At 45.6% G+C, this 27,319-nt stretch overlaps 1 long non-coding RNA gene across 1 annotated transcript; it reads right to left on the reverse strand.

The window, feature by feature from the left end:
* Window positions 1–1,727: 1,727 nt before the first annotated feature.
* LOC115651350 lies at window positions 1,728–12,321 on the reverse strand. The gene is made up of 3 exons (XR_004000332.1): window positions 12,224–12,321; window positions 3,593–3,603; window positions 1,728–1,738 (listed from the first exon to the last, which is right to left on the reverse strand). It is a non-coding gene; the product is annotated as an uncharacterized LOC115651350 (long non-coding RNA).
* Between the last annotated feature and the right edge of the window lie 14,998 nt (window positions 12,322–27,319).

Consider the following 27,319-nt stretch of genomic DNA (forward strand, 5'->3'; position numbering starts at 1 on the left):
CAAAAAAGCACTGTGAGAAAACATTGCTTAGACTCTCATGACTGTGAAACATGGATATGTTTATACAAGATAGCGCACAACAGCTCTGCCCCAATTTTACAAGTGTTGGTTCATTTTTTAGCTCCAGGTTAGCAAAACAGGTACTGTCTACAGTGGTTCTCTCCCCAGTGTGGCGAAGAAATTAGAAGTGTTGCAGCTGTACGTGTTGTTTAATTCCAGCTAATAAAGCAATGCCTCATATTTGAAAGTTACCCATATTGTCTAGAGAGGTTACCACTGTGTTTAGTCCTGGTGGGACTGCTGCTGGAACACAGTGTCCAGTTCTGGTGCTAACAATTCAAGAGGAGAGGGAAAATTGGAGAGGGTTCAGCAAAGAGCCACAAGACTGATTACAGGATTAAAAACCATTCCTTACGGGGATGGATTTAAGGAGCTCAATCTATGTAGTTTAACAAAGAAAAGGTTAAGGAATGAGCCTATAAAAACCTACATGGGCAATAAATATTTGACAATGGACACTTCATTCTTGTAGAGAAAGGTATAATACAATCCAATTGCTGGAAGTTGAAGCTAGATTAATTCAGACTGGAAATGAGACATTTTTTTTAACAGAGAGAGTAATTAACCCTTGGAACAATTTACCAAGGGTCATGGTGGATTCTCAGTCATGGGCAATTTTTAACTCAAGGTTGGATACTTTTTTCTTAAAGATCTGATCTAGGAATTATTTGGGGAAGTTATATGGTCTTATACGGGAGGTGAGACAAGATGATCACAGCGGTCCCTTCAGACCTTGGAATCTGTGAATCACTAGTGAGAGTGACTATGGGACAGGTGCATCAGGAGTCCCAGAAGGCACTGGTACAAAAACAATTACAAACATAATGGGCTGATTCACTGTGTGTTTCTGTAGAGCCTAAAGACTAATACATTGACAGATGATGGAACCCACAATCACGCATCACCACAATTAGCATTCCTGTCACAGGTTTTTAGTGAAGTCATATCCACAGTGTGTCACCACAAATGATACTAGAGAGACTTTAAGTATATTCTATAATAACTGTGTAGATCCTGTGACAAAGTTCCTCTTCTACCTTGGTGGGTCCTCTGCTTATTGGCGGATTTGCTCACCTCACAGATTCACCTTGTGGGTCGGGAAACAGCCCAGAGACCTTCTCCTCTGGTAGAAGCCACAGTCCAGGTCAATTCCTTCTGTGTTTGATCAGGAGTTGGGAGGTTTGAGGGGAACCCAGGCCCCCCCCTCTACTCCGGGTTCCAGCCCAGGGCCCTGTGGATTGCAGCTGTCTATAGTGCCTCCTAGTACAGTTGCGCAACAGCTACACCTCCCTGGGCTACTTCCCCATGGCCTCCTCCCAACACCTTCGTTATCTTCACCACAGGACCTTCCTCCTGATGTTTGATAATGCTTGTATTCTCAGTCCTCCAGCAGCATGTCCTCTCACTCCCAGCTCCTAGCATCTCTTTCTCCCAGCTGCTCACATGCACTTCCTCTCCCCTGGCTCCCCCTAGCCTGACTGGAGTGAGCCCTTTTATAGCATCAGAGGGGCCTTAGTAAGAGTCAGGTGCTTAACAGCCTCATCTGACGCTTAACAGGTTCATTGGAGTCAGGTGTTCTCATTAGCCTGAAGCAGCCCCTGCTCTGGTCACTCCGGGAACAGAAAACTGCTTATCCAGTGGCCAGTATATCTCCCTTCTACTACTCTGCTGTTCCCAACTGGCCTGGGTCTATCACAATCCCTAGTGTATATCCCTAGGGGGTTGAAATGATGGCCATGCCAACGTATGGTGTGACACTTAGGAGAGTGATAAACAGACCCAGTTTTCAAAGACATGGACTGACAGTTTATCCACCAGAATGGGGGTGAAGGTATATTTTCAGAGCTAGCCAGCTGGCACGCTATTCTAGCCTGCATCAAATTCAAGAAGAACTAAAAGCATCAGTTTGCATATAATGTTCTGTTTTCACCATGTACAACCCTCAGAGCTAAGGAGAGGTTTATATCACTTCACCTTCTTGGAAGGATGCCAGGGTTTCATCATTAAGGTGCATCACATCATTACACTTTGGAAAACAACATATGGTAGGATGTGCCTAAACAGCAAAAAACAGGTTTACTGCTAAGGAAAAAAAATACTGTACAGGATGTTCACAATACCTTGTCTCTGGTTGCATAAGCCCAGCTAGCGATTGCGTATGCTGGCTTTCCTTATTACAGAGACACACATCTCTGTAAGCTCAGTAAAACCCTGTTCTGAGAGAGTCTGTATCCTGCAGACGGTTAATTTACATATGCTTTAAAGGAGGAACGTGACAGAATGCACCACTACTGGCTAGCTTACAGCATGAAAGAATCAGATGCCATTTTTCCCTCAATGAAGATACGGCGACACATGCAAGTGCTCTCCCCTTATCTTTTAGCATCCAAGTGCTTCTGTGGGTCATTCCGCTGATCAAATCCCTCTGGTCCTCTGCTCATGTCTATGCCCACATACAATTAAACATTCCAGTTTTTTAATAACCTAATCTAGCGCCTCCCTCCTCTCGGCACCACAATTGGTTTTCCTTCCTCTTGGCATGCGAAGTTACCCAAACAGCAGTGAACTCACAAAGAACTGCTGCTTACACATCATAAGGCTGCAGGTTCTCTCTCTCTCTCTCTCTCTCTCTCTCACACACACACACACACACACACTCTAACTGCTAAGTGGAAAATGTATTAGGTCCCCTGTAGAGTTTGGTCAGCTGAGAGACATGCCACCCTCACTAGCCCCCCAGTTCCTCTCTGCCATCTTGTGTAACTATGTCAGATGGATCCGTCCCTACCTGTGAATCTAGCTGTGCCTCTGGGTCACCATTTTAGGTTCTTTACCCTCTGCTAATCTTACTACAAAGAACCATTCTTTTCATCACCCGTGCAGTTAGACCTGCCGTGACGCTTTCCTCAGGGAGCCCAGAAGGGTAAACCACCGTGTTATCCCTCTGCCTCAGCAAGGGAGAGCTGGGCTGGGGCCTACACTCAGTGGCAGCTCCCTGCCTCACCACTCTCTCTGTCTTGCCAGCAAACATTGAGGCCCTGTCAGTCTGACCCTTGCCTTGCAGGTAACACTCAGTAACCACCACTTCCCGTGATTCCCAGAGACATCTCTCTGCAGCCTCCAGTCCCTCTCATTGGCACTCATCCAAATTGTTAAGCCTGCTGGCTCCAAAGAAGCAGTACATACCACAGCCTGGTAGGTTAGCGAAGGACTCAGGCTTGGTCTACACAGCATGCTTACTTTGGTATAACTACGGCATCCACCCCCCTGAGTGATGTAACTATACCAACCCCCCCAACCCCAATAGACACTGCTAGATCAGCAGGAAAGCTTCACCCACCGACCTAGCCACCGCCTCTCGCATTGGTGAAGCTGCGCCAATCTCAATTTCTAGTGTAGACCTGTCCTCAATCTACCTCAACAGAACAGCACTGAGATGGTTTATAAGAACATTAAGAATACATTGAGTAATAAAGAACAGAGATTTCAGTGATACTAAACAAAAGACAAAGAGGCAGGTAAGGTTACAAACAAAACAAAACACTTTCTAGTGACTAAAACTTAATTTTAAGAAGTTACAATTTTTTTCCTAAGCAGTTTTCTCACTTACACCAAATTACCAGAATCTCCAGCGCTCCCAGGTCAGAGGGTCCAACGTTCACAGAATCAGAGAGTGCTGTCCCCTTTGTTCCCTTGCTGATGGATAACTAGAATATCTAGATCCCACTTATACTTCCAAAAGTACATTGTCTGGGCCTCAAGCACCAGGAAGACTTCCTGGGGGTGCAGACTTCCATAAGAAGAGAGTTTGAAAGAAATCATTGCTGTACAGGGCATAATCAATCTGTGCAGCTCACTGCTACAGGATATTATCAAATCACAGAAATGTAGGGCTAGAAGGGATATTGAGAGATCATCTAGTCCAGCTCCCTGAACAGAGGCAGAACCAAGTAAACTTAGATCATCCCTGCCTAATCTGTTCTTAAAAACCTATTAGGAATGAGGGACCACAGCATGGGAAGGTAACAATGACAAGAGATAAATCATCAACTAAAGGTAGTGGAGAACCCTGTTATTTGTTTTCCAAGCTCCCCTAGAATTGTAGGACCTGTTGTATTCTATGGAGATTTTTATCCCATGCCCATCACCCTGGTATCTGATCTAGGACTGCTGGATACTGAGGTCAATGGAGCCATACCAGTGTAAGGACCGGTGCTGCATCAGTCAGATCACCGACTTTAATGAGAACCCTGACACAGGGTAGATTTGATCCATCATCTGGAGTCTGAGCCAAAAGACATTGAAGAAAGAGCCTAAATACCTTCCTCAGAGGAGCAAATATCAAGCCACAGGGATGGTTTACAGTACTAAATGTAGCACTATTAGTCTGCAAACTATTATCCTCCAGAGAAACAAGGGCATCTGTATAGACTAGATTGCTCATGTGTCGCTGGGCATTAAGAATAAGTTAGTATTACAAACAAATCCAATTTATTTGCTCTAGGCTTATCATTGAAAAATATGTTCATTCATCCATGATTTAAGGGCATTTTAGATTAGCCAGAGGATGTCAATGACTGCGGAGTGTGTAATATAATGTATAGTAAAACTTCAAATTACTAGCTGCTGTGAAAGCAGTAACAGCAGTTGTATACTGCATATGCCGCTCTGTGACATGCAGCAATAAAATTAACCATGAAAATCAATTCGGAGCATAACAGACAAGACAGTGCCAAGAGTGATCATCTCGAATGCATCTGCAGATCACCTGGATTCAAAACAATGAGGACTCCACATACAGCAGGTGGCTGAATGCCCTGGCTAGGCTGCCAGTAGCATGCAGCCTTTGTAGGGAGCAGGGTGGACCCACACAAGCCCTGCCAGAGGCACCGGGGGCCAGGACCTCGAAGGTATTTAGGAACCTTCCTCCCATTAACATCAATGAAAGACTTTTGAGGACTTAGGCTTAACGCCATCCAGCAGAATGGCAGTGACTGCATCATGCAGTGGAAGGACAGAGCACTGAACCGCAGACCAGGAGGTCTGGGTTAAGGTTGTTGCACTGCTACACTGTCCTTGTGTGACCTTGAGCAAATTGCTTAACCTCCATGTACCACAGTTCCCCCTTTTGCAATTGAGGTAATAGCCCTGCCCTTCTTAGTGGGATCCTTGTGAAGTGCTCGGGTAATGTAGGCCATACAAAGTCCAATAGATAGGGTAAACTGGCCCAACTCCATGGACTGGTACAGGGGGAGAGTCCCATGGCTCCATTCCTGACTCCTTTCTGGCAATTTGCTCCCTGGTGAAAGCAAGAGGCAGGCAGTGACTGCTAATGCAATTTCTCTGAATGACTGCCCCTTCCTGTGCAAGGCTAGTTACACCTTGGCCCTGGATGATAAGAATATAAATGAGAGGGAAGAATTCCAATGAAAGCAATGAGACCTGTGTTTGAGATGCACTTTGACATTACAGAAGCTCGATGGTCTCTAGGTAATCTCCCTTACACCTCTTTGAGACAGGTATTGATCTGCTTCCACTTAACAGAAATCCCAGGTTTACACAACCCATGAAATTGCAGCCAGTGGAATTAAATGCATTTATGTTTTAAAAGACCTGCCTTATTTCCAATGAATATTTATCAGCAGTTCGACATTGCATGGGGATGAGCAGCTCAGCATGTTTTTTGCAAATAAAAAGGCAGATGAACAAAGTGTGTATGGATTTGTTGACCTCAGAGGCTTTCATACTACTCTGTATGTGCAATGCACTGTGGGTGCTTCTAACAAAAAGCAAACATTTGAATATTGTGTGTACAATCATTTCCAGAAGGATTTAATCAAAGTAAAACAGATTCTGTATGACACCAGATCCCTAATGCTTATCAGAAAGCAAAAGCCACTAACAAATAGCAAGAAATCAGAGACATTAATATGCTACATATTTCAGCATCAAAACAGATAGTCCTGTAAATTACCCTTCCAGTTCACATGGCTAATGTAGTAGTTACATTCGTGCTGTGGCTGAGCTGCATAGCCAACTATACCAACTGTGAAATGCTAGCCAAAGAAGGATGCTTTAAACAGATGTAGCATAAAAGTTCTTGTTGATGTAATATTTTAAATAGGAAAATACAGAGCCAATCAAATACACAACTTTGTTTAGTTTTACCCATCCCTACACCCCAGGCAGTGCCCCAGATATCAGTGGGATTGAAAGGTGCGAGTCTGGCCAAAACTGGTACCCAGGGAAAGCTGCATTGTGGAAGTGGATGTGCTGCAGTTGGACTGGGTTGAAGGAAATAGATTCTCACTTTAGTAAAAGCTGCATAGCTGTGGGCATTGCCTATACTCCAGGTCTGGGAGAGACAAAATAATCCTTTGGAAATATTGTTGTGCCCATGTTACACACAGCTGAGCCCACCTCAACTCTTCCCTGGTACTCTCTGGTGTGAGATGACTTTACCATTTGTTTCTAATAATATCATCATTATTTATGAGGATTAGACTCTGAATGCCCAAATAGGTGCTCTGACTAGAATTTATTACAGGAACAGATCTCAGGGCTTCTAATGCAAAAATGAAATATCTTTGATAGCTAATCACACACCCATTTTTTCCAACCAATTTGGTTGTGCAGGCATATCCATCGAAACCGATCACTGAACTCTGAATTTTACAGTGTATCAAAAGTAATTGGGATACAACAGAATAAATGCCCCAGATAAATCGATCAGGTTTTCCATATCACATTATTAATGGGCCTGAACAGCCATGGTATCAGATCCAAGTCTGATGAGCACAAAGATTAACAAATTTGCATTGATTAATCTGATTAATGATTTCATTAGGGTAGTAATGGTAAATTACCAGCATCTTACACCAATTCTACCTTCAGCATAACATAGCCAGACATCCAGTTCCAGAACAGCCAGCTGGACTGTGATGAGATTTGAATTCCTGGTGATTCATGGGATGCCTACAACGAGAGTTAAAACAAAGGGGAGCAGCCACCCAACCCATTCTATATGGAGTAGCTCCCTTTAAAGTTATTGCTATGAACATACCCTGGAAAACATTGCAAGTTATAAACAAGGTTGTTTTTCCTTTTATATTTGGTGTGGAAGGGAAGCACTGGAGTTTGTTAAGGGAGATTACACTGAATAAAAAGAGCAGGAGTACTTGTGGCACCTTAGAGACTAACAGCATTGAACAGAAAGAGCAAGGAAGAGCAGCTTTTGGACTGTTGATTCCATTTTCAAAGGAGGAAACAGGCTTATAATGTGTCAGCCACTTATGTAGCGAATCAAGCCTCTTTCTGAGCTGCAAATTTGTCACTCCACTGTGCAGATGTCCAGGTAGTGAGCATGCTAAACACAACGAAGGACTTTTTCTGTCCATCAACCGTGGCCTAGCAGTTGGTTCCTTTGAGGCCCTAAATTTAGGTTTTGGCTCAGCAAGAGTCTGACACTAGCCAGAAGTCTTAGTGCAAAGCACATTTTTTTCCTGAATACAAAGCATCAAAAAGCCATCTAATGCAGAATTTATGGTATGTCTGTACTGCAATCACAGCGTGTGACTGCAGCTTGTGCTGATGTACCAAGCTAGCTTTAGTTCGGATAACTCGGGTCCTGGAAAAACGAAGCTGCTGAAGTGCAAGTTTCAACTCGGGTGATACAAGCAGACCTGGAATCCTGGGTAATTACTTGTGGGGTTAGTCTGCCCTGAAGATCTCACGGTCACAACTTCACTGCTCTGGGACCTGAGACAGCTGGATTGAAGCTAGTTTAGGTGTGTATGCTCGAGCTGCAGCACACCCAGCGATGGCAGTGTAGACAAAGCCTTAGAATGATGATGGCCCATGGGCAATTAGCTTCCTGTTGGTTGCATATGCCCATTTCCTCCCACACTCCTACCAGCAACATGGGTTGCAGAAAGTTTGCTCACCTCACCAGAGTCAGCTATATAAGAATGGCCATGCTGGGTCAGACCAAAGGTCCATCTAGCCCAGTATCTTGTCTTCTGACAGTGGCCAATGCCAGGTGCTTCAGAAGAAATTAACAGAATAGGCAATTACCGAGTGATCCATCTCTCTGCCATGCTGTCTCCCTTCCCTCCATTCGTGCTGTCTTGTAGAGTATGAGGCTACATTAACAGTGTGTTAATCCTTGAGGACTCAGCCGAGTGCTAGTTTATCATTTAGCAGAAAGGAATTCCCTGGGAAATATCCCACCCTCTTCCACTCTCTGACTTCACCACCTCAACCAAGCTTCACAATACTCTGTGTGTGTGTGTGTGTGTGTGTGTGTGTGTGTGTGTGTGTGTGTGTGTGTGTGTGTGTGTGTGTGTGTGTGTGTGTGTGTGTGTAAAATACAGTCTTTTGTCTGGTGAAAAAAAATTCCCAGGAACCCAACCCTCCTATTTACATTAATTCTTATGGGAAAATTGGATTTGTTTAACATCATTTCACTTAAAGTAGCATTTTTCAGGAACATAACTATAACGGTAAGCAAAGATTTATTGTAGTCCATTCATCCAATCCATACTTTTTTAACTTGCTGGCAAGAGTACTATGGGAGACCGTATCAAAAGTTTTGCTAAAGTCAAAATATAAATATAAAGATCAGATAGTCTCTGCCCCCATCTTACTTTGGGGGGCTACCCAGTGGGTCACTACCCACCCCAATCCAATGGGCCACCTCATCACCAGGTGGAAGTGCTCCCCCTCTCCTCCTGCCAGGATGGTTCCTGTCTCTAGCCAGGAGAGCTCTAGAAAGCTCCAACCCCAGCAGACAGGGGTTCCCTCTGGAGAAAACCCATCCAAGGGTAGGGAGACTCCCACACACATTCTGAGAAAAGGATTTTCCCCAGGCCAGACTTCAGCACCCCTGTCCCAGGTGCAAAGGGGTCAGTGGGCAGGATCCCTTCCCCCTCAGGGAGTGGAGAGGTAAGGAAAGGTAATTGCACCGCTACCCTGTCAAGTGTGGGAGGAGAGGGTTAAGGCTGAGCCTCTGTATCAGCTCCCACCTCACCCCACTGCCCTAGAGGACAGGTCTGACCCTTCTGCCCACCACTGCCCCGGCGGCCAGCGCTCGGCACCCCAGGAGAATTTGATTAACAGACTAGAGCAATGGCACATATTGACTGGACTAAAAGCTGGCTAATTGCTGGGCCTCAAAAGGTAACTGTAAATGTGACATCAGCACTGAGACGGTGTGTTTCTAGTGGGGTCCCGCAGGGACCAGTTCTTGGCCCTTCGTTATTTAACATTTTTGATCAATGACCGGAAGGAATTCATAAAATCATCACTGGGAAAGTTTGCAGATGACACAAAACTTGGGGAGTGGTAAATACTGAGGATGGGTCACTGCCACAGAGCAATCTGGATCACCGAGTACACTGGGCGCAAGCAAACAACCTGTGTTTTAAAATGTAAATGGATACATCTGGGAACAAAGACTGTCAGCCACATTGACAGAATGGGGACTTCTATCCTGGGACACAGGGAAACAGGAAAAGCTTTAGGGGTGGAGGTGGATAATCAGCTGCACATGAGTTCCCAGTGTGACACTGTGGCCAAAAGAGCTAATGTGATCCTGGGACACACAAATAGTGGAATCTTGAGCAGGAATAAAGTTATTTTACCTCTGTATTTGGCACTGGGGTGACTGCTGCTGGAATCCTGTGTCCAGTTCTGGTGCCCACAACTCAAGAAAGATGTTGATAAATTGGAGCGGGCTCAGAGCAGAGCCACGAGAATGATTAAGAGAGAAAACATGCCTCATAGTGACAGTGATAGGTTCAAAAAGCTCAATTTATCTATCTTAACAAAGAGAAGCTTAATGGGGGACTTCGTCTCAATCTATAGGTACCTATATGGGTAACAAACATTTAATTATAGATTCGTCAGTCTAGCAGACAAAGGTGTAAAACGATGGAATGGCTGGAAGTTGAAGCTAGAGAAATCCAGACTGCAAAGAAGATGAACATTTTTAACTGCCAGAACAATTTACCAAGGGTGGTGGTGAATTCTCCATCACTGGCAATATTGAAATCAAGATGGGATGTTCTTCTAAAAGATCTGCTCTAGGAATTATTTGGAGGCAGTTGGGTCATGTTGTGCAGAGGGTCAGACCAGACGGTCCCTGCTGGCCTTGGAATCCATGAACCTATGAACTGTACAGGGAGCCAGCTCAATATACCCTTTCTGCAGAGGATGTGCATTGCCTCCTCCAGCAGTGCTTCCCTGAACACACGGCCATCAGCAGTACCTTTCCCCCTGCCCCTCTGCCTGAACCTCTGCCCTTCCCCGGGGCTTCTCTTCTGACCTTCTTGTTCCTGCTCTTCCTGATCAGCAATAAGGGCATGGAAGACTTAAGATTCCTGCATCTTCCTCTGTGTCAGAGCGACCCAGAGGCCACTTGGTGACAACTGGCAGAGAGCAAAGGGCACACAGGATTTTACAGGGACCCCGGGTCAGATATCTGCATAATAGTTTGCCAAAGGGTAGCATTTGAGGTGCATACCTAGAGGCAAGAGCCCAGTGCTCATCATAAATAATCATTCTGAAAAGTCTGTATGGACAATATTTAATGTCTGTAAGAATGTACCTGCACTGAAAATTATGCTCTTATGGTCTAGGAGTTTAGGCAGGTCAAGCAGGGGCTGACATACCTCAGAGATGATCCCTTCAGGCAGAAGGCAACAGACACCTATCTCGCTCTCTGGCCTTACTGTGGATTGTATGCCTCACACTGTGTCTCTCTTGGCATATGGAGGCAGGTGTGAATTGAGTGATTGGGAAATCTACAAGAGAGGAAACAGACAGCAGGGGCGGGGCTGTCCTGTTTATGAATGAAGACAATACATTGCTGTGGTATAGCTCAGAGGGCAAAGACACGTGGAGTCCTTCACCTAGGAGGCAAACTGACAGCAGGCTTGTCTCATGAAAGAAGGGTCCCAGACAGCCTGATTAGGAAGCACAGCAGGGAGCGATAGCTTAAGCCATGAGAGTATCCAGCGAATTCAGTCTAGTTTTGGTGATTAATGTCATTATTTGTTTCATAAGTAGCCATTTGTTTCCAATCTTTCTACTTGCTATTGCTCGTGTAACGCTGACAGATCCCGGTCACTGGCAGGCAGGATCGAACTGGGGCCTCTGGAGCTTAGTCATGAGACTCTATTATAGGAGCTAAAAGCCAGCTGGCCGTTAGCTAAGGCTGTGGAGCAGACTCGTTTTATCTCTCTAAGTGGGCTCAGTGCCACTAGATGGGACAGAACAACACACCCAGGAGGTGTGTGGGTTACACTGCAAGCTCTGTGCTTTGTTAAATAAACTGACACCTGGCGTCACTATAAACATATCTCAGTGCTGTGAGTTAAGCGGAGCGGTGGTCTGAGGTGGAACTTGTAAGCCGGAGTGTACTGCGTCTTTGGGAGCAGCAGACCAGTGAACACTGTGAGTGTCCAGTGGAGCAGGGGCTGGGTTCTCCAGGGAGATGTGCAAAGGGACTGCCGCTCACCTGCAGAGTGACAGCAGGGCATGACAGGCCTGGAGGGCAGTGTTGCCTTTGGCTGAGAATGTCAGGGAGCTGCCTCTCAGCAGGCACAGACAGGTTTCCTCACGCTAAGGGCAGGTGGTAGCGAGGTGTCTAACAACCATAGCTACTCCAGGAGGTACTCCACAGTCCCCCATCCTGACCCAGAACAGCAGCATCAGGGGCAGGAGCAGGGCACACGTGACGTGCAAAGGGCAGTAACTGATTTTGAGGAAGAGAGTGGCAGGAGCAATTGACTTTTGGGGAGAAATGAAGTTTTGCACAGCTCTATGTGTGACCTTCCTCATTAGTTAGGGAGTGGCTAATGACCCTCAGGTGCCCCACCCCTCCAGCAGTGGCAGGGGACCATGGAGGGGAGGCAAGTGGCTTTTTCAAACTGGTGAGAAGTGTCACATAAGGCTGGGGGTTGGCACCTGCAGGTACATGCTCCAAAACAGCAGAAAGTCCAGAGAAACTGGGGCAGGAGTCAAGATCCTCTTACATTCAATAAAAACCCAGAAACTGGCACTCAGTGATTTGAACTTCCCCGCGCAGGAGAGGTCAAACAGCAGAACACAGACTAAAAACCACGATTTAATCTTTCAAATCATCCCAATTTTTAGGCCAAACTCATTCAGGGATGTAATAGCAGGAGGGTTGTAAGCAAGACATGAGAAGTAATTCTTCCGCTCTACTCCACTCTGTTTAGGCCTCAACTGGATTATTGTGTCCAGTTCTGGGTGCCGAATTTCAGGAAGGATGTGGACAAATTGGAGAACGTCCAGAGAAGAGCAACAAAAATGAAAACATGACCTAGGAGGAAATATTGAAACAATTGGGTTTGTTAAATCTGGAGAAGAAAAAACTGAGTGGGGACAGGATGACAATCTTCCAATATGTAAAAAAAAATTTATAAAGAAAAGAGTGATAAATTATTCTTCTTACCCGCAGAGTACATGACAAGTAATGGGCTCAAATTGCAGCAAGAGAGGTTTAGGCTGGACATTAGGAAAAACTTCCTAATTGTCAGGTTAGTTAAGCACTGGAACAAATTACCTAGGGAGGTTCTGGAATCTCAGGCACTGGAGGTTTTTAAGAACAGGTTAGAGAATGGTCTTTCAGGGATGGTCTAGGCAATACTTTGTCCTGCCTCAGTGCAGGAGATGGATTTCATAGAATCATAGACTATCAGGGTTGGAAGCGATCTCAGGGGGTCATCTAGTCCAATCCCCTGCTCAAAGCAGGACCAATCCCCAACTAAATCATCTCAGCCAGGGCTTTGTCAAGCTTGACCTTAAAAACCTCTAAGGAAGGAGATTCCACCACCTCCCTAGGTAACCCATTCCAGTGCTTCACCACTCTCCGAGTGAAAAAGATTTTCCTAATATCCAACCTAGACCTCCCTTATTGCAACTTGAGACCTTTACTCCTTGTTCTGTCATCTGGTACCACTGAGAACAGTCTAGATTCATCCTCTTTGGAACCCCCTTTCAGGTAGTTGAAAGCAGCTATCAAATCCCCCACTCATTCTTCTCTTCTGCAGACTAAACAGTCCTAATTCCCTCAGCCTCTCCTTATAAGTCATGTGCTCCAGACCCCTAATAATTTTTTGTTGCCCTCTGCTGGACTCTTTCCAATTTTTCCACATCCTTCTTGTAGTGTAGGGCCCAAAACTGGACACAGTACTCCAGATGAGGCCTCACCAATGTTGAATAGAGGGTACTAATCATGTCCCTCAACCTGCTGGCAATGCCCCTACTTATACAGCCAGAAATGCCATTAGCCTTCTTGGCAACAAGGGCACACTGCTGACTCATATCCAGCTTCTCAACCACTGTAACCCATAGGTCCTTTTCTGCAGAACTGCTGCCTAGCCATTCGGTCCCTAGTCTGTAACAGTGCATGGGATTCTTCCATCTTAAGTGCAGGACTCTGCACTTGTCCTTGTTGAACCTCATCAGATTTCTTTTGGCCCAATCCTCTAATTTGTCTAGGCCCCTCTGTATCTTATCCCTACCCTCCAGTGTATTTACCACTCCTCCCAGTTTAGCGTCATCTGCAGACTTGCTGAGGGTGCATCCTCCAGATCATTAATGAAGATATTGAACAAAACTGGCCCCAGGACTGACCCTTGGGACACTCTGCTTGAAACCAGCTGCCAACTAGACATGGAACTATTGATCACTCCCCGTTGAGCCTGATGATTTAGACAGCTTTCTTTCCACCTTATAGTCCATTCATCCAGCCCACACTTCTTTAACTTGCCGGCAAGAATACTGTGGGAGACAGTATCAAAAGCTTTACTAAAGTCAAGGAATAACACGTCCACTGCTTTTCCCTCATCCACAGAGCCAGTTGTCTCCTCATAGAAGGCAATTAGGTTAGTCAGGCATGACTTGCCCTTGGTGAATCCATGCTGACTGTTCCTGATCACTTTCTTCTCCTCTAAGTGCTTCGGAATTGATTCCTTGAGGACCTGCTCCATGATTTTTCCACGGACTGAGATTAGGCTGACTAGCCTGTAGTTCCCCAGATCCTCCTTCTTCCCTTTTTTAAAGATGGGCACTACATTAGCCTTTTTCCAGTCATCTGGGACCTCCCCCAATCACCATGAGTTTTCAAAGATGAGTTTTCATGACCTCTTGAGGTCCCTTCCTGCCCTACATTTCTTTGGTTCTATGTTTCCTGGGGGTGGGAGGGGCTTGGCTCATTATTTGGGAAATCTTGATGTTGGCCAGGCTGCATTCAGCCCATCAGAATGATAAAATCATTTATAAGTCATGTGTCATTCGTGATTTCTTCAGCATCCGATAAGACCAAGTGGCAGAGAAAAAACACAGGGAAGAAAGTTGAATGTTCTACTGAATGTAATAACCATCACGTTAATCTTAGGGCTATGCTATGACTGTTACCCTCTTTCGGAAGCTGGGACCACTCAGCAATGCCACCTAGCTAACGAGTGCACGCTGCTCGAATTTGACAGGCAGTAGCTGTCCCGCTCTTTTTGTTTCTCAGCAGTCTGACATGATCAATCATTTATAGTCCATCTGGCATGGTCTTACCTTGATCTTATTCCTGCTTTTCAAATTGCACTAGAATGGCCTCTGTAACTGAGTTAACATGCACTTCTGGGACATTCCAACAGATGACACTGACTTGTTGCCAAGATACAGTATGATGCAGGCTCTGAAGGCCTTTGACTGGGTGTTAAACTGACAGGGAAAGGTCAGTTAGAGAAGAGGCTTTGCTAATAATCCTTAGCACTCGCAACACTGAATTTCATGTATAGCCCTCAAAATTGCTTAACAAAGTGCACAAGATTAATTTCTTAACATCTTTGGCATGATGCAAAGCCCATTTTCTCTCCACGGGCTCTTGAGGATGGAGTGGGCCTAGTACTGGGGTACTGATGTCTTCAGATAGTCCCTTAGTGTTATTTTGCACATGTTTAACCTACGATACAGATGCCCAGATCATGGGAGAGGTTATGTACTGGAGGGGATACATAAATAATTGTTACCATTTTACAGAGGGGGGACATGAGTTACAGAGACACATGAAGGCCAAAATGTTCAGTTTCAGATGTGTTCACTAGTTTCACATGCCCAGAGCCTGATTTTTCCAAGAGATGAGCACCCACAGTTCCCTCCACATTCATTTGGAGTAGTTGCTGTCCAGCATCTTTGAATTTGAAGAGCTCCAATTGCCTTAAATGGGAGCTTCTAAAAATGGAGGTATGTACAGCTAGAGGGCATTTTTTAAAACTTCGGACTTCGACTTGCCCACAGTTACATAGCAAGACAATGGCAGAACCAGGTTAAATCTGAGGTTTCAAGCCATCCAATGCTATATCCAGCCAAACCATACAAGTACCTTCTATTTCAGCTCAGAGGTCCCGGTGGAATTGTGTTTGGGGATCTGTTATTCAAAGAGAGGGAGAGAGGCGTTCTAATGTCTATCAGTCCTACAGAAGGCACCAGGAGGAAATGTTTCCCTTCCATGTTCTACCAGGAGGTAAGACTTATGAGAAGATGGTCTCCTAGGGGTGTGGACAGTGTGTGTCTCAATTCCTGAAGATGTGTTTAGGTGACGTGGACTCAGTCACATGGCTTCAGAACGTTTACTTTGTATGGTTTGAGGTTTATACTATTATCTCTTATCAAGCAACATACATGGAAGCTTATTTTTAGTTTGTTTTTTTTCAAACTTGGCTGGTATATAAATAAATTCCTCTTGTTTCTCCCCGTCCATCACCCCCAATTAGGCCAGTTTACCTTTAGTTAAGGGAATTTGCATCTTGACCTTATCCAACTTTCCTCCACTCCACTATGACTAAAACATGCAGGAGGGATCATGATGTCCTGAATACTACAGATCAAAAAAGTCAGTGGCACAAGCTCCAGACTGTGTCGTGGATCTCTTGGCTCAGCTGGAGCCTCCCATCCTTAACTGCAGAGAAGACCAGGGGACTGGGGAGGCTGCAGTGACTGTTGTGTGCAGAGTCTAACAGAATAGTGTTGCCCATGTGTTTTCATAGTGTGGACCATTCTTAACAGAGAGGCCGTCTTGTAGACACCTTTCCATTTGCTGTCATCGGTCCTGCCAATCTGCACTGCCACTGACAGTCAGGTAACAGCCCTTTGGCAACTGCAGCCATTGCTCTTGTGGGTCAGGGATAGTAGGAAATGTAACAAACTTCGTCCTCTACCTTGGTGGGTCCTGCGCTTATTGGCAGATTTGCTCGTCTCAGAGATCTTCCCCTCTGGTGGAACCCACAGTCCGGATCACTTCTTCCTGTGTCTGATCAGGAGTTGAGAGGTTTGCAGGGAACCCAGGCCCACCCTCTATTCTGGGTTCCAGCCCAGGGCCCTGTGGATTGCAGCTGTCTATAGTGCCTCCTGGTACAGCTACACAACAGCTACACCTCCCTGGGCTACTTCCCCATGGCCTCCTCCCAACACCTTCGTTATCCTCACCACGGGACCTTCCTCCTGATGTCTGATAACGCTTGTACTTCTCAGTCCTCCAGCAGTTTGCCTACTCACTCTCAGCTTCTTGCACACCTCCTGCTCCCAGTTCCTCGCACACACTCCCTCTCCTCTGGCTCCCCCCGGCCTGACTGGAGTGAGCCCTTTTATAGTATCAGAGGGGTCTTAATTAGAGTCAGGTGCTTAACTGCCTCACCTGACTCTTAGCAGGTTAATTGGATTCAGGTGTTCTCATTATCCTGGGGCAGCCCCTGCTCTGGTCACTCAGGGAACAGAAAACTGCTTATCCAATGGCCAGTATATCTCCCTTCTACTACTCTGCTGTTCCCAGTGGCCTGGGTCTATCACAGAAAGTATTTGACATATTCTAGCTGGCTTTTACTGCCGCCTAACAGATAGAAGCAAGAAGGAAGATCTGGCACCCTGTGAACACACAGCTCTCCAAAGACCACACAAGTTAGAAAACCTCAGAGATAGAAGCAATAATGAACCTGGATTCTGGCCATCTTCATGGCTTACCATCGTAGATTTCATACTCCTGGGGGAGGTCTATTCTGTTTCATGCTCTTGTCTTGTTCAGAGGATGTTTGCAGGGAAGACAGAGTTCTGTTCTCATGAGCCATCTCTCTGCTCAGAGCTTGCACAGAGCCAGCTGTGGGCTGCCACCACCTCAGTGTATCTACTGCAGCCATGCTTTCCGTTACCCCAGCAGCCCCTTCATAGAAAGCTCTGTTGCATTTCAAGGCCACAGATCTGATGTAACTCAGAGCAAGATAGCTGGTCCAGCTGCTTCAGGTCCTACACCCTCCATGCATCTCATCTGCTTTTAACTCTCAGGGGCGTCCTTTGAGCATTAGAATTTGAAGACTGAAAATATCTGTGCATCATCCCTCAGCAGCTCTGGCCCACTGTCACAAAACCAGAGACAAACTGAAGAGAGAGCCAGGCATAAGTCACTCTGGCAAGAGTGAAGAGAGAAATGCCACTTCTTAAACAAAGGTTCTTCTGTTCACTCAACAGTATAGGGTCTGTTCAAAGCAGTTCTCCAAAAACCAGAGCAAATGGCACCCAGGGGCCATGAGGGTGCATGAGCAAAGCAAATATGCACAACACCCCTTACGCTGTAGAGCAACGCAGAACCACCACCACCACCTTCAGACTTCCTCCACGTTTGACAAAGTGCGATTAAAAGAGTTTTTACAGCGCAGTGCTGCTCTGATGATTAGCTGATGTGAATCTCTTCTGTAACCCCACAAGATTTGGAGCACAGTGATGGAATGATCACCGAGAAGTAGGATTTCAGGAGAGTTGAGACAGTGGATAGGACTGATGGATGGAGAAGAGGAAAAAGAAAGTCTACAAAAGTGCATTGTGGAAAAGGTGCATAAATGGTATTAGGCAAGGAGAAATGCTCTGAGAATGGCACACCCAGCATAAAGATCTACAAGACCTTCCCAGGGTTCCCCAAACTAACAAAAGAAATAGAAACAGTCCACAGGGTCACCTTGCTCATGTCCCTGGCTGCCTTAGCTATCTGCTAATAGAGATATCTGAACTATCCACCTCTAATAGCATTGCCTCGCTGAAGCATAAAACAAATCTATTGGGATATTGGCTCTCTCACAGAATGCAGGTGGTTTAGGCTTAGCCAGCTTAACTTATGGATATTAGCTAGCCAGAGATTTATTGCTTCAAGCCCCTTTTGTTATGGTGCTGTTTGATTGTATTTATGAACACGACCTTATATTCTGTGCTCCTGGTGCAGAAGATGATAAATTAGACTCTTCGGACACCAAAAGTAGACTGCACTGTTTAAAGATTAATCAGTGACCCAACTGGAGCACCTCAGCGCTCAGCAGCAGGAAAATCTCTCTTCCCTTTTATTCATCTCACTTTGGGCAGTCTCTGAGGGACCAATAAACTTGGCAAGCGGGAGAGTTCAGTACTGATGTGTCATAACTTTGACAATCCTGGCTGGCACATTCTGGCTACCCTTAAAATCCCTTCTTTAATTGCACAGTGCAATGCCAGTAGCCCAGACATCGGGCAAGAGGAGAAATCGGTCACAACTCTAAAAGTAAGCAGAGTATCCCCCCCCCCCCCGCACACACACACACATCTCTCTCAGTTGTACTCATTTCTAGAAATGGAAACTGTTTTGCATTTGCTTTGCACACTGTTCTGGGCTGATCAAATCATCACTCACAACTCTGTCTGCTTGCTGTCACACAAACACAGCACTCAATTCCAGGGGCGTCTCCGTGCTTATGAATAGCCTGAGTCACTCTCCTGTCCTCACCCCATTCCCATAAGCATGGCTTTACTGATCACTCAGAGCCACCACCACTCCATTCAGCCTAGCCTTCTGTCCCAAATGGGGCTAGCCCTCAGCTTTCCCTCCAAGACCTGCTCTGTCATTGCTCCCTAGTTCCCTTTCCAGAGCTGCTGACACCCCACATATTATTCTGGTGGAATTAGTGAGAGGCACCTTACACAATCAATCTGCAGAACTTCATCTGCTCCAGGCAGGATTCACAGATTTCAAGGCCAGAAGGGGACACTGTGATTATCTAGTGCATACAGGTCATAGGACTTCTTAATTCATGCTTGAACTAGAGCAGATCTTTCAGAAAAAAATCCAACGTTGATTTAAAAATTGCAGAGATGGAGACTCCACCACGACTCTTGGTGAGTGGTTCCAATGGCTAATTACTCTCACTGGTAAACATTTGCACATTTGCAATCTGAATTTGTCCATCTTCAACTTCCCACCATTGAATCTTGTTATACCTTTGCCTGCTAGAGTGAAGAGCCCACTATCAAATATTTGCTCCCTGTGTAGGTTCTCAGACTGTGATCAAGTCACCCCTTAACCATTTCTTTGTTAAACTGAATAGATTGAGCTCCTGGAGTCTCTCACTATAAAGGACTAGAAAACATGCCTTAATCATTTTCATGGCTCTTCTTTGAACCCAGTGTATCAGCATTTTGTCTTGAATTGTTGACACCAGAAGTGGACACAGTATTCCAGCAGCAACTGCACAGTGCCAAATACAAAGGAAATATGATTCCTGCCACTAGGCTGAGTTCACACAAGAGTCTTCCCCTCCCTTTCCCACACACATACACACACAACAGAACATCTGTCAGGGACCTTGGAACTTCTGATTCACTAGCCTTTGCAACTTGAGTGTATCACACAACTGCCATTTTCTTGATTGACAAAGCAGCATATATGTTTCTTGACATGGACATATTTGATTTTGTAAGCCAGTGTCCTAGAAGTCTTAGAAAACTGATGGAAATGCTTATAAAAATCCACAGCTTTTATGCATTCTGTGCATGCAAAATTTAAAAGAAATACATTAAAATGTTATGACATATCATCTACCATAAGAGAGAAAAGAATTTTTGAACATTTAAAGCATTGAAGTAGCCAACAACAGAAGTCAAAAATCAATTGCATGTGATCCTTTAATATATAAGATTGATTTCTCTCACCTTTAAAGATTTCCACCCATAGAAAACTCAGAGATAGTCTTCCTTTTCTTATTTGTCCACTTAAATATCTAGAGCGCATCCTGTCATTTCTCTAATGTATTCTGCTGGAATATTTGCTACTCATATATGTTCATCCTCCTGTTCTAGCAATAAAATGTATGTAAACAAAATTGTAAGTTATTTAAATTATTCATTCAAATGGAATTATCTTAAATGAATGAGCTGCCATATACCATATAAATATTTTAAATAAACAGAACTCTACAAATGGGTAAGAAGTTTTTGCTTCCACATGAGACTGATGCTTTGTGAAGTGTCTCATCTGAACACTGATCTGCCCCCCTCCCACCCGCCCGCGCAATATCTTCCATGGGGACAGCTCGGGACTGCTCCACACTATATGCCTACAGACCTTTACTTGCAAAGACTACAAAACAAGGGTCTCCACTTCTAGGTGCATCAGCGGGCCTTCAAGCCATTCAAAGTTTCAGTAGTTTTATACTTCCTTAGCAAACAGCAAGTTAAAAAGGGGCAAAAAGGCTTTGGATTTAAGCCCAGTGCTGAAAAGGATAAAATAACCAATCAATGACCTAAGAGAAAAAAATCCATGTACTCATGTTTCCTTCACCATTTCAGGAATGAATATATTTAGGCTCCAATCCTGCAGCTACTTATGCCTGTGTTTAATCATCTCCTACCAGCGGTGCCAGGGACCCCTGGAAGTACAGTGAAGCATGTGTACATAAGAACATAAGAATGGCCGTACCGGGTCAGACCAAAGGTCCATCTAGCCCAGTATCTGTCTACCGACAGTAGCCAATGCCAGTTGCCCCAGAGGGAGTGAACCTAACAGGCAACGATCAAGTGATCTCTCTCCTGCCGTCCATCTCCATCCTCTGACAAACAGAGGCTAGGGGCACCGTTCCTTACCCATCCTGGCTAATAGCCATTTATGGACTTCACCACCATGAATTTATCCAGTTCTCTTTTAAAAGCTGTTATAGTCCCAGCCTTCACAACCTCCTCAGGTAAGGAGTTCCACGAGTTGACTGTGCACTGCGTGAAGAAGAACTTCCTTTTATTTGTTTTAAACCTGCTGCCCATTAATTTCATTTGGTGACCCCTAGTTCTTGTATTATGGGAATAAGTAAATAACTTTTTCTTATCCTCTTTCTCCACACCACTCATGATTTTATATACCTCTATCATATCCCCCCTTGGTCTCCTCTTTTCCAAGCTGAAGAGTCCTAGCCTCTTTAATCTCTCCTCATATGGGACCCTCTCCAAACCCCTAATCATTTTAGTTGCCCTTTTCTGAACCTTTTCTAGTGCCAGTAGATCTTTTTTGAGATGAGGTGACAGGATATATATGTATATGTTAGCAGGATCAGAGTTTTACTGTTCTTCACTTTGCTGACGTGCAGCCAAATTTCATCTTCCCCCATGGCTGAGGGAGGTCAGGGAGAACCCCCACACGCTCCATTCAGAAGGACTGGATCCAGTAGCAGTCCTTTTGTCCCCTCCCTACCCTCCAGCACAGGGACAGTTTCCTGCTACCGCTATAAGGGAGGGAAGGGCTAAGACCTCATGTGGATTTGCCCCAGGGTCAGCCCGGGAGGTGCAGGGAGGAAGAGTGGGCCGGTTACAGCACTGGGTCTCTCCTTTTGAAATCAGCACCTCTGGGTTTTTTTTCAGATGCAGTGCAGCCTCGCTTCTCCAGAGCCCATTCATCTGAAATGGGGCATCTGACCCACCACATGCAGACCATGGACTTTGTCCTGTACCAGCAGCTGGCATGGCTGCCAGGTATCCACCTTCCACTGACAGAGGAGTCGAGTCCCTCCCCCACTCCTCGAGTGCTCAGCCCAAATTACTCCTGTTAGCAGCCCTCCCACTCACTGCCTTTCTGCCGACTCCCAGGGGAGGCTCCGCCAGCCCGTTTATGCCCTGCTGCTTTGTTCTCACTCTGCTGACCAGCCCCAGGGGCTGCTTCCAGCACAGAAGGAAGAGCCAAACTGAACTAGGGAATTAGCTGATGTGACAATAAACCCTCCAGTCAGGCGGGGCTATGTCCAGATGTACAAGCGTGTGCAATGAGAGAACAAGATCCCTCAGACACCAGAACAGCAGGAGCCTCCACTTATAGAAAACAAGTTGCTTCCCTAGGGAAGCAATCAAGACGGGTGTAACATGCTGGCCTGTGTTAAGAAGGAGGCCAGACTAAATGACCATAATGGTCCCTTCTGGCCTTAAATATCTATGAACACTTCAGTGTCTTGGTTGTGCCGTATGTCTCCCTTCAGCATGTGTCTTAATCAGACTCCGGATCGGGGGCTTTGAGGGACCTTCTTTTTTAACATGACCATTGAAGAAATCAATGTGTGTCTATCTTCCGCCTACCCAAGAGACAGGGCCTATAATACACAAATGTGACACGGATCTGTGCTCGGTATGCACCTCCCCATGTACAATGCACCAGTGCTTGCAAGCAGCTGTGCATTGTGATAAGGCACAACTATTGGATGAATCATAGCATCCAACCAACAGAGAGAGCTGTTCGGCAACTGGAAAAATTCAATTTGGGTCTATTCTTTCTCCCACTCAACTGAATAGCAAAACTTCAATTGATTAAAGAGAAACAGGATCAGTCTCCAAGCACAGCCTCTAAGAAGGGATGGGTTAAGCTGGAAATGGTTAGAGTTAACAGCTATGGTCCTCCTGCCATTTTCCATCCCCTACCCTCCTTCCCTGCAGGTATATGCCAATTATAGCTAGTTTCATTGTGTTATTAACTTTGAGAATGGCACAAAACACATTGAACTCTGGCCAGATTCAAGAACTATTTAATTTTGATCCATTCCACATTCAGCAATAACATAGACCCTATTATAAATTCAAACCATATTTTCAACCTTGTGGCAACCTGCATGGACCATGGAGGGAGGAGCACAGGTTACAGCAGGAGTTTGGCAGGGATACCAGGAAGTCAGTCTGTGTGCACATGGCTGGAATGTTGCTGCAATTCCAGCACCTCTGTAAATATTTCTCTCAATAGAGAGTTTATTCCTTAGAAACACTGAGTCCTTTCATGTCTTTACCCTGCATGTGGGTAAAGACAAAAATTAGATTTTCACAGGCAGCAATACTGACAATTACTAAAATATATTTCAAGCAAAAACACCCTGCTTTGAAGTTTTAAATAAAGCTGATTGCAGTTAGCATTATACAATGTATTATATGTGCCCCTTATTATTATTTATAATCCCATTATAATATGCCCCTTATTATAATGTGAGTAACCGGCAATTGCTCTGCATTCAAGTCTGTTATGCAGACAAGCAGACTTTTATTCCCTGGAATACATCCAGATGGTAAAATTGCTTGAATTGTCCTCGATCTGTTTGATCAAGGCACAGAGAAAGACTAGCAGGAGCAAAAATTCAAATCTATTCTCTCAAAAAATAAAATAGAAGAACAAACAATGATCTTGCAGCACAGTTTTCCCCATCCCTCATGTGTGTGTCGCAATGCTACCAGCAGTGTAGTAGATTTGATAATTTCACTTAAAAACCATTCTAACTAAACCAGTGTGTCCTAAAAGTGATATTACAGTAACATTAAGGTTGCAAAGTAAAGTCTTCAGCATGACAACATGCCAAAATTAAGGTTGTCCAAAAAACCTTAACCCTGCTTCTTATGCATGTACATTACAGTACAAGGTCTTCAGGTACAGACCTACGTATGATTTCCACAGTTCCCCTCAGATTGGAAGCTGCACAGGGAGTGAGTCAGTTACTCAATAATTCTTTTCATCCTCACTGTTCAAGGAACAGGCTCATGCTTCATTCACTGCTCATCGATGAGTGTGCCTAGACCCCACACTTCCCGGGCTGGGGCCAAATGCGCTGGCCATTGCAGCAGGATAATTTCACAGCAAGTCTGCAGACATTAATGCATTGAACTCTGGACTTAAAGCATGGCAACTGCTAACAGAATTTGGTCCCAAATGAGACTCAGACTGTCAGCATACCTCACCTCGTTCCCAGCATTCCCCCAGCTCATTTGCCACACACTAATGAAGCAGATAAACATGTGGTGAGCAAATAAACATGTGGTGAGCAGTTAAAGACTGTGGCCAAGATTTTCAAAACTTACTAGTGATTTTGGGTGCCTGAATTTTTGAGTGCTGAGTTACAGGTTTTAGTCGAGCACTAATCAACAGTCCCTTTAAGGCCGGAGTTCTCAGACTTTTGTACTGGTGACCCCTGTCACATAGCAAGCCTCTGAGTGCAACCCCCCTTATACATTAAAAACACTTTTTTATATATTTAACGCCATTATAAATACTGGATGCAAAGCGGGATTTGGGGTGGAGGCTGACAGCTCGCCACCCCCCATGTAATAACCTCGCAACCCCCTGAGGGGTCCCAAACCCCAGTTTGAGAACCCCTGCTTTAAGATGTCTCAGCTGGGCACTGTTAAGGGAGGAACACACCTCCTGAGTACCTCCTAGTGGCTGGGTGTGGCACTGCAAACTTTTTTCCTCCTTCTGGCGCCCCCTGTTGGTTGCTGACCTTCCTAGGTGGGTCTTCAGTAGCTCAACCCTCTGGCCAAGTCACATAGTCAAAATAGACCCCTTCCAGGGTAGCAAAGAGTTCACCAAAGTGTTGGCCCCAGCTGGGATCTTCAGCCCCGTCTCTGAGCCCTTTAAATCTGGCCCTTTGTTAGGGCCTGTAAAGGTGCCTTTTCCCCTTCTCAGAGCTTAGGCCAACTTCCCTAGTGGCCCGCCCACTACGCCAGGTCCAGCCATGTATGGCTTCCTTTAACGAGTTATTGTTGCTTCTCTGGGCCTCTTCCTGCCTGGCCCTTTTACCTCCACCTTAGGGTTACAGGTCTCAGGTCCACTCTCTCCCTGGCCCAGTAAATGCAGCCAGTCAAGCTCCTTTGGGCAGGGGGCAGGGTTGGGCAAGGCAGACCTCCCTTCCCATCTGGTTCCAGCCACTGCAGCATGGCGGTGGCTCGGCTTAGCCACCTATGAATCAGGGGCCCAGACAAGATTTACTCGGGTGGCTGGCCCCAATCCCTGCAGCCACACTACTGTTTTAGGGAGCTAACCTGGGCAGAGCTAGTGCATGTACGTCTACCCACTCTAGGAATGCCCCCTGCTGCTCTGCAGACATCCCCTTAGAAAGCCTTGCTGTGCAGGGAGAGATTTCCCCCTTATGAACAAATGACCCTCCTTTAAATATAAACAAAAAGCATATTTGAAGATGAAATTAGATTCAGGCCTTGCTGAGGCCAAATTCTGCTGCATTTGCTCTGGCTGAACAGCTCTTCACACCGTCAATGGAATATTCTACCCCTCAATGTGTAGGAGCCAGTTTTTCTTCCAGAGGGAAGAATTTAATTCTACTAATTTGCCATCAAGGTCAGATTCTTCTTGCAGAAGCACTGCTCTTTACCGCCTTGAAATTACAGCTGGCAGAATGGGGATAGGGGGAATATGAGCTGCAAGAAATGCATCTGCATTCTTTATTCTCTCTGCCCCTTTTTAATGAATATTCTTCAGTGATCTACAAAGCCAGACAAATAACAAAAGTGTATTCGTAAGTCATCTGATCATGAGTCGACAGGAGGACAAAGTGTCCCTCTATTTGTCAATGTTAGTCATCTCAAAATGTGAATGTCGCTGGTGCAGCAAGCAGGCTGGCAAAGATGCCAGCATGGACTAACTCCCCTTTTCAGGCTCAGAATCTCCTGAAAGGTCTGCACCTCTTATATCCCTTTTTCCTTTACACCGACACAGCCTGGCTAATGGCTCCAGATGGATACGACAGAAACTTCTGCTGACGTGATCACCTAGTGCTAGGCTGGTGAGGATACCCTGAGGGACATGAACCTGATCCTTTGGGCATTTGCTTCAGTTGGGTTGTTATCAATATGGATTTTGCTTTGTTGAGACCCCATCTGTCCAGCTCCGGTTTTGGAATGAGAATGTGGTCTCCGTTTATGATGTTCTGGCAGTGCACACAGAACATTTCAAATGGCCGTGGGGAAGACACAATGCTCTAGGGGTAGCCTAAGGCATGTGGACTCAGGCCTGGTTTCGATTCGTAGCTCAGAGAGACACTTCCTGTGTGACCATGGGCAAGTCACTGAGTCTCTCTGTATCTCAGATCCCATCTGTAAAATGGGTACAGTATGTCCCTACCTCCAAAGACTGTTGGCAGGATAAATACATTACACGTGGTGAGGTGCTGAGAAACTCCTGCATGGGGACCATCTGTGCAAAGGCGGGTATGCAGGCTCACTCTGAGATGCAGACACCACCAGCGTTGTTATAGTTCAGTGGGAATGGAGTCCTGCTACCCATTCATTGCACACTTTACCTGGCCATCCCTGTTAAATAGCCAGGACCCTTCCACAATGATCCAGTATGTCCTGCACCACCCATCTCCTACACGTTGGCTTAGTGGATCCTGAACAACCAGAGAAGCCCCAATGCTGTAAATCACTCCCCCATCTCCAGAAAACTGACACCCTAGATTGCACAGCTGAGGCTTCCATGACAATAGCACTCTCCCAGAACTAATGCCCAACCAATCGGTACCTTTGCAGTATAGCCAGGTTCTAAGGTGCGACAGCCAATTCTTTCCCAGGACGAACCGAGCCCTCACCCTCATGGCCGGGTGCTACAACAGCAGGGCAAGCTCACAGCTCACCATGGAGGCATAGTGTTATCTCCTTCCTCAACAAGGATTTCTGCAGCCGCTGCTGCTTATCCCAGGTCTCAGGACCAGACTGTGGCCATGGTCTCAACCCAGAAGTGATACTTCACGTGGACAATCCTCATCCATGCAATATCCTGTCACTGCCACCAGCAGGATTTCTTGCACCTCTCTCTGAGGTGTCTCACACCGGCCAACATGGACCCCCTAGTCTGATCTAGTCCAGAAATGCCCCCTCGCTAGCCACAGTGACTTCTACTGTAGCTCACTTCCCCGGCAAAGGACGACCTACATTGTAGAAGGAGTTCAATATTTTTTTTTAAAATACCAGGCCCAAAATGCCACCAGACAGACTATGAAGCATTCGCTATTAATAAGAAGCAGCAGTCACTGCTTCCCATAATGTTTTAAATTAATAATACAATCGTAATTGCATTCCCACGAGTGCAGCATTTAAATGGGAACAATAGTGTTTACAGGGGTGCATACTTTATTTCTAGGTTTTAATC

Source organism: Gopherus evgoodei, chromosome 4, assembly GCF_007399415.2.
Source record: "Gopherus evgoodei ecotype Sinaloan lineage chromosome 4, rGopEvg1_v1.p, whole genome shotgun sequence".
Lineage (NCBI taxonomy): Eukaryota > Metazoa > Chordata > Testudines > Testudinidae > Gopherus > Gopherus evgoodei.